The following is an 8,895-nucleotide window of genomic DNA, read 5'->3' as shown; positions in this document are numbered from 1 at the left end:
TTCCTGACCAATGAGCGGAGTGAATTGTAGTGATGTATTTTGATTTGCTTGGAAAAGAAACCAAACCAAGAGGGAAATGCACCACGTTTACCATCTCATCAACTGACCTGGGACCAGAGCAAATAGAGCTATAGGTTTGAAAACGCCCTTAGTCCCTCATATGGGTCAAGCTCCAAAAATACTGAATCCTACATTACCCATAATGCAACCAAAAACCTACTTTTATTGGACCTTCTTTGTCTGGTAAATGCCCACATCTCTCAAACACCATTGCCCCACTTTGCAGGCTTCCTATCAAAAATTCTCCAAGCCCAAGCCAAGATAACCCCGATGACATCACTATTGCATCATCAGGTTTATTTTCTCCAATTTTTTTTGCAATGCCTCCAGAACCACAGAAGACATTACACAACTGTTTCCAAAATATTAAGTAGTACCATGATGAGTAAATTGACCTTAATGTATGAAATCAGTGGAATGCAAAGGCTAACATGTTGATGCTACAGATAACTTTGAATCTTTAATAGTATTTATTGTATTTTGAGTCTTTTGAACATGTTAGTGTGTATTTATTGATGGGGTGTTTTTTGTGTATGTCCCTCAAAATGATGAATGTTGTGTTGGATATTGTTTGTCAAAAAATAAGTAAAAATCTCTGCGTTTAGAAAATAATACAGCTGTAGTATTTATTAAAGCTTCCCAAAAGCCTGGTTTTGACAGCAGTGACATAAAACAAACTGCTCTTGAGATAATTTGTCCTATAAATCCTTGAAAAACAACAGGGCAAACTCACATTTTCATGATGATCAAGCAAACAAAGCAGCTTTTTGGTCTCTCACAAGTTGACATTTTGGAGTTACAGAGCTTTCAGCATTGGCACCTTTGTACATGGGTTGTACATGTTTGTGTGTGTGCGTGCGTGTGTGAGTATGTGTGTGTGTGTCCATGTGTTTGCTCATGTGTATGAGTGACGCACTCTCTGCTGGCCAGAGGACACTTTGACTCATCCCTGTCTGTTGACTGTACAGAGATCTGGCAGGTCCACCACTGAGAGCAGTGCTGCGCCGGCTACAGCGTCAAACACACCCCCTCCCTCCTGCCCCGGAGGAAGTGATGTAAAGGCTGAACATGATGGAAAAAGAGGAGAAAACAAGCAAATGGAGACAAAGACCTAATTTTCTTTTAGGTCTTTGTCTCCATTCCTCTTGAATCTTCTTCTTTCTCTTTCCGCTTTTAAAAACAGAATTTGCGACTTACTAAGAAACACATAAACACATGATTTGCTCTACGTGTGTGGAAAAACCGGTGATTACTGCTTAAAGACACACTGATAATCAGATTTTCTTGAAATGGCACATGAAAGTTTCACATTTGAATAAGTCAGGCTGAAACGTGAGGATGGGTTTATTGTCCCAGACATGACGCACAAACATGCTGAAAATCTCAAACAGATATTTCTTTGTACTCCAAATTTTTAAGAACATCGACTATGCGTACCTTACAGCATGCTGGCGTTCAAGAGGACGCCATCTTTTCTTTGACCTACATTCTACTGTCTTGACGCTTATCCGTTCATACATGTTACTATAGAGATGAGGCGTTGGAGGTGGTGGTGCTGAAGCAGACGTGGAAAATGCCCTGAGAAAGTTTCTCAGCCCTGCTATTACACTCTGAACTGCTGGGAGCTCGACACAGCTGCTTGCTGCGAAAACCACGGCTTCAGAAATCCCTCAGCATCATATCTGGAAGCTTTACTGGTTCTCTGCAGAGTTTCAGCTGTGTTAGACATTGCGTGGCCAAGTAGAGATGGAGATGAGATAGAACGGGATGAGATGCGACACAGGTCAAGAGTCAGTCTGCACCTCAGACCGTTGAGCCTCCACGGCAGCTCATACTGTGTGATTCAAGTCTCTGGCCTCTGATTAGAGTGTGACATGAAAACAGCCTGCAAGGGAAACTAAACTATGACTCAATCACAGAGCATCACATCAGAACGGGCCAGCACAAGAAAGCAACAAGCTCTCCCATGATCAACAGTCTTCTGACGCTCAAACGGGACCAAACAAGACTCTTTTTTGGGCAAATGGTAACAGGTGAAACACCTAAATTGTCTGTATTGTCTTTCCATGACAATTGTGTTTGGGGATAATGTGCTAAGACTGCAATGGCCTCTAAAATTTTAAATTTGTCCAACATCTGAGCTACACCGAGCTTGTTTCCATAATGACACATCCACCATGAAGAAACTAAAACCTGACACCTGCTCTGACAAAATGATGCATGTATATAAAGAACATTGTGAAACATCCTGTCGAAGTTATGAGTCATCTGAGGACCTTGGATGACAACGTTGTTTTGTTTTGATTGTTACGTGGTTTAGAAATAATGGCTGATGAGTTCATTGTTTTCTATATCGGACTTATATTTTCATTCATCGAAGTAGTGTTGGCGCGGTTATAGATGAGTCATATCCCATACTTTTATTTCCAGATTTTTTTTCTCCATTTACCCGTGAGAATTTGACTAATATCCAATTCACAGAGTTTTGAAGGCAGATATCAACATTGATATTTATATAGTAAAGTTGTCAGCGGCTTATATTTTATGCAAATGTCATTGTATCTTTTAATTTTACCATTTTAAGCTAAACAAATACTACAGAATTGGCATCTATCAGGTTGGAAAAGCCTTTAAAACAACATTATTATTATGGGAAATTGCATTACATTACATTTATTTGTCTAAAGCAAATTACAATTATTTTTCTCTCTCTGACATATAAAGCACTGTACATCATGAGCATTTAGGGTTCAGTGTCTTGCTCAAGGAAATGTGAACAGGAGGAGTCCTGGATCAAACCACCAACCCTACACTTAATGGCCAGTTCTACCTGAAATACAGATACTGGGATACAAACTCACTAACACTCTCTACTGAAACCACATTGATTCAACTCTTTTATGGTGGACAACCATTTAAAACTGCACCAATCCATATTTTCATATTAACAATGGATCAAATGCCTATATGTGACAACAAAGGTGATGAACCCATTGACAGTTATCACCCGATTCTGCGGTTCCCCTTTGCTCTACAAAGCTTTTCAGCTCATTGTTTGGTTTGGTTTTTTTCGACCCGCAACTTCACTGTTTTGGTTCACTCTCATCAGCATTGTTTCCAGACACGGCAGGCAGCTGTTTTCAGTGAAAACACTAAATAAAATCCATTAAATTGAATAAGAATCAGCTAAAGACACAGATACTTCCCATAAGGGTTGGTGGAGACCAAAAACAGAGCTAAAAGGAGAGTGAATGATGAACTCACATTTGTTGGGTGTCCAGAAACACAACTCCAAATGAATGCTAATGTGTCTGCTGGATGTGTAATTATGTAATTATTTGCTAATGCATGAGCCATATTGACTTTGTACAGTGATATTATGTCAGTATTGTGTATACAGGTTGTTCTGCTGCCCCCAAGTGGCCAATAAAGTCAGTTAATACTGCTTTAAGTTTAGGGAAACTATTTTAGGGGGGTATTGGAAGCTTTTTTTTTCTGCCTTACAAGGGATGACTCTCCGGAGACTGAAAATGTGATCACTGTTATTAGTCTTTGGGGCCGTTTCTAAACAAACTAACATACCCAGACTGTTTGTGGTGAAGGAATATCTCACCCAGTGCAACGGTGTGGCTCATTGGCGTGTTTTTAATAGGTTTTGGACAACAACAGAGGTCTACGGCACAGAGGAGTAAGATATATCAGCCTTCGGATACAATCACATACTTGTAAGTAGATCAATTCACTGTTGGTTTGACTCTGGCACATAAGATTTGTTGACAATAAGAAAAATATAGAAAATCGCCAGCCACATCCTTTAAATCAAGAGCTGCTCAAAGGAACTATTTAAAACTTGATAAATACATTGCCTAAAGAAAATCATATTTTATGGCAAGTCTTCCATTCTTATTTTTCTGTGTTCAGGGAGGAACGTTCATCTTCTCAGATGATGGTGACAGACGTCATTAATATATAATAACAGGGTAATATGTCCTGATACAACTGTCTATGTGTCATCCATGTCTTTAAACTCGTCTCGCAGCTCATTCTCCTACATTCACCGACAGCGTCCATATTGAGTGCAGAAACCCTCTGGGTAATTTTACTGATTTCCTGTCCAGGGGTGAGAGTGGGGGAGGCGGTGGGGGTTGAGAAAGGCCAGAGAAAACAAATCAGGTGTCCACTAATGCCATGTTGTTGGCTGCATGAGACCTGAGAGTTTGACCTTCCTCATCTAATCAGAACAGTAAAGTCCCTCCTCATCCTCTGCTGTCAGTCGGACTGAATCCCCAAGGGGATCATTAAAGGTTCATTTCTCTGAGAAGTACCTCACATCATGCTGCCCCCTCTGAATCATATCTGCTCGGCCATATCTTCCTCCTCCACATGCTCTAATTTTGTTCTTGAAAAAAAAAAAATCTCTCTTTTTCTTTCTCTTTTCCCAGCTTTCTGTTGCTATGTTGTTACATTTTCATCTAGAGCTCACATTGTTGTGAGGATCTCAACCTAAATTCTCAATTTTACCACCGATGATGATCTATTAACTGAGGCTCACTCTGCTGTTGCATTTTCTATAAGAGACACTTATATAGAAAAAAAGACACTTGTTCCTCTCACTTATAACTGAACTCTGTATACTGAATCATTTGTCACTGATTACCTGCTTGAAATGCAGCATTTGCTGGTGGAAATACCTGAAGATGTGACTTGAGTTCCTCCTTTCTCTGCTCTGCTGAAAGATAGAAACCAAAAGCTCTGTGACAAACAAAGAATATAAGACATGTTAATTATATAATAATGGCTACATAGGTAAAATTAAAGCTTCAGCTATTGGATTTAATGGTATTTCTCATACTATAACATGAACAACATTTGAATTTTTGTTTATGATCTATCACCATGATATTTCTAGGATGTCTTTGACAATGTTTTTTCTTTTTCACTAAAATATGTCATTTCTTAATCTTTTATTTCAGACTACTTGTATCTGAGTCATTCAAGACTGAACATCTAATACTTCACTGCTACATGAACTTTCTTTGGGTGTTCTTGTGAAAAATACATTTGCAAGCGAGAACATACTCGCTTTAATATGCAAAGATGGTGATTATGGCAAGTAAATGATAGTTAAAGGCCCTTAAAACTATAACTTATATGCTCCAACATGAACATTTAAAGGTACAAAGGTAGAACACGCTTGATTGTTTCACGAGAGATTTCTGTGTTTTTCTCTGGGATTGTTTTACTGGTTTTTACTGGGTGAGAAAAAGTGACATGTCACATACCTCTGAGCACCAATCGGAACATTTCAATTGGAATCTGATGTCACCTGTGGCGTTGTTTGCTCCTGTTGCCAGGTAACTATCAATCAAATGTGATCAAACCACACCCAAACAGTCCTCATGGAATATATTAACTGAGTTTTTAGTTTTAAGCTCTTAATAAATAATACCCAAGAATGTTTTTTTTTCTCTGAACTTTAACTTGCTTATCTAGTCATTAATATTTAAGATTATAGGGAAATGGGTTAGACAACTAAAACACTTGGTTAGAGAAAGATTGTGGTTACGTAAGAAAAAAAGCTGGATTGTGGCGGGACATGCACTCTGGTCTCAAGCTGCAAATTTTGATGTAATACATGTAAATTGTGCACTGCAGAATTGTCAAATATGGACGTAACTCTTAGGAAACTGGGTTGTATTGGAAATAAGTGTTGAACTTAACTGTGTCATCCATGACATTTTGTTACTGTGTGGGATTTAATGTGTCCCTTCTCGTAATGATGCTGTTTACTCTTGGTTTTAAAATGCATTTCAGTGATCCGAACACAATTGGACAGCTGAGACACATCACCGTTCACACCTGTGTCTATCACGCATCTCCAAGGTGTCCAGCTGACCGCTTCTGCTCATATTTTGTTAGTGCCTACGTCACTTCCGTTAGTAGGTCAAAGAGCCCTGAGCACAGTTGTTACTGTTGCCAGACAAGTGCCAGATTTGTTTTGCACAGTTTAGCTAAGAAAACAAAAGTGTTTCAAGAACTAATATACATGTACGGGCCATTCCAGCTGTTGAGATTGGCAGGACAAAGTCATTTAGCGTTGCCGTGTCACCAACCACCGTATCAATATAAGTATAAGAAGGATAAGAAGCTGTTTTATGATATTCGTATGGAAATGTCCTTTGCTTCCTGAAAACTTTAATAATCATCTTGATAACTTGGTTTTTCATAACAGAAATCATGACTTCACAGCATCTTTGTGACTCAGATGTCGAATTTGTAATTTTAAAAAACGACATCACCAAAGTTTTTTATTATATGTAATCTGAGCACCATTTCTTTTACCATTTAAGGTGAACTAATGGCTTTATGAGTCACCTTTAAGTGACTCATTTCTCCCCATCAGCTGAGATGTTTTACTCCCTCTGGCAGTAAACTGACACATACCACTAATGTTTTGGCATCAGCTAACCTTAAAAGAGCTTTAATGGCTTCTAAGTTTAAGGTTTCCTTTCACACAATGGTCTGGTGACAGGTTTGTTTCAATACAATCAATTAATGAAAAAGGATTCCCTTTTCACCAGTGAATGGCTCATCAGTATTTATGCTGTAAATAATCAATGGTGACCATTGAAAACATCTGTCCTGAGATGTTTTTTAAATGACAGTTTGATACTAAAATCTCCTTATGTGCTTTTAGTAGTAGGTCTATGCTGATCCAGAACACACCCACATATTTAATTGAGTGTGATGCACAAAATTGATCTCCAGCAGTTCATTGATTGCAAGCTTAGTGAAGGTATTGATCAATTGATTGATACTTTAAGCTCTTGTTATGAAAATTCACTACAGACAACCAAACCCTAAATCACTGCAATGTTGTTCTAATTTAGCTGCAGGAACCTTCAGTCATGTCGGACGTTACAGTGACATTAATTCTATTTCTATCTCCTCAGCTGTGTTGTATTTTTTTCTGTGACACGTGTATAATATTGCGAAATATACTGTATATTAAAGGTTTATCAGAGTCGTCTTTGTTGAAGGAACAGCTGGCAAATGTGGTCGGGTAGATTTGTGCCAACTCCTCTGGCTATTTGTGCAGAGACCAACATGTAGTTTCTCCATCTGCGGTTCGACCACAGTGTTTCTGCTCAACTCAGGTCAGCGCAGCTCTTTCCAGTGAAACCTACAGACTTGGAATAAATTATTTATTCGCATGAAAAAAAAGGACAGTAACTTCCATGCAGCTGGCAACTGTAGAGATTCACTAGGAAACAGACCATTTGAAGAGCATGACTTTGTCTAGCAAAAGGATCCGGTGGAAATTTAACCTGTGCAAACTGAGTTCAACCCCTTCTCAGGCTGACGTCAATCTTTTTACAGGCTCCTTTAGTTTGTACATAAGCATTGATCAACATCTTTTCATTTTTTACGCCTAAACATTTCATGTATTGAGAGTCAAAAGCCAAAAAACTGCCCACTGGGGGATGTGGAGGTTTTTGCAACCTGTTACTATATGTAACATTCAATTATAGGTGAAAATTGAAAGGGATCATGAACTACATCAACTGATATAGTAAATGATAAATGGACTGCATTTATATAGCGCCTTTCTAGTCTTATCAACCGCTCAAAGCACTTCACAACACATGCCAACATGCATCCATTCACACACATTCATACACTGATGGCAGCCTATCCAAAGCGCCCCACAGTGTTTCTATGCTCACCCATTCACACACACATAGAGCAATTTGGGGTTCAGTATCTTGCCCAAGGACACTCTGACATGCAGACTGGAGGAGCCGGGGATCGAACCACCAACCTTCTGATTAGTAGATGACCCGCTCTACCTCCTGAGCCACAGCCTCTCCATATATCTTAAAACTTATATCCAGTATGTCATATCATATGGCCTTATAGAGCAATAATAAACTGTAACTGTACCTCACTGTACTGTATGTCACCATCATCTTTGTTTTAAGGGGTCTGCTTTTTTGTGTCCATGCACACATTTTTGTAACATTTACACTGAAAAATAAGACCTTTACTCAGTTTTCTATCTGTCTACACATTTTTGAATAACATAAATATAAGCCTACTGGTTGCTTTTTTTGGATAGTTTGGTTATTTTTCTGACCAAACTATGCAAAAAAATAAAAATAAAAAAAAGCAGCATGTAGGACTCATGACCTAATTCTTCCTAAAATCCTGGCCGTGTCCCTCGTTTTACGCATTCAGCTGTAAGAGAAACTGTGGTGAAACATTAAGCCTTTTTAAATAAAGAATTCATTTGCATAAACATGAATAAATAAAACGCTCAAAGTTAATTCAAATTTCATGTTAGCGAGAGAGGAATCTATTATATGAGAGGAGGACAACATGACTGATTTCTGATATTTACAGTCATAGAGAGTCAGTACTGACTGTTACATGAGTCAATATGTAATACACAGACTCAAGGCTAGTGTAAAGTATATGACCATGATGTGTAAATTCTTAGAAAATTAATTTAAATTGGACGTTTTTAGCCTTGTGATAATAATAAATGTGTGATAACACCTCAGCAAAGAATAGTAAAGAAAAGAATTATGTCTTCCTTTAAAATGCTGTTTTATTTAATGTGTAATTAAAATAAAAATCAGTGCACATGATAAGTAAAGGATGAAGCTTTTTGAGGATCATCCCGTTCACTCCGAGCCCTTAAAACGCAGCTACCACATGGCATTGAAATCACAGCGTTGAAGAGGCGGAAACACTGACAGGCGCCGACATGAAACACTCTGCTTTATTTACTGCCTGCTGACCTGTGAGGTCACTTATTTGATCTGTTATTTT

This window comes from Thunnus maccoyii, chromosome 15 (assembly GCF_910596095.1).
Source record: "Thunnus maccoyii chromosome 15, fThuMac1.1, whole genome shotgun sequence".
NCBI classification, from domain to species: Eukaryota; Metazoa; Chordata; class Actinopteri; order Scombriformes; family Scombridae; genus Thunnus; species Thunnus maccoyii.
This window is presented reverse-complemented; position numbering follows the sequence as displayed.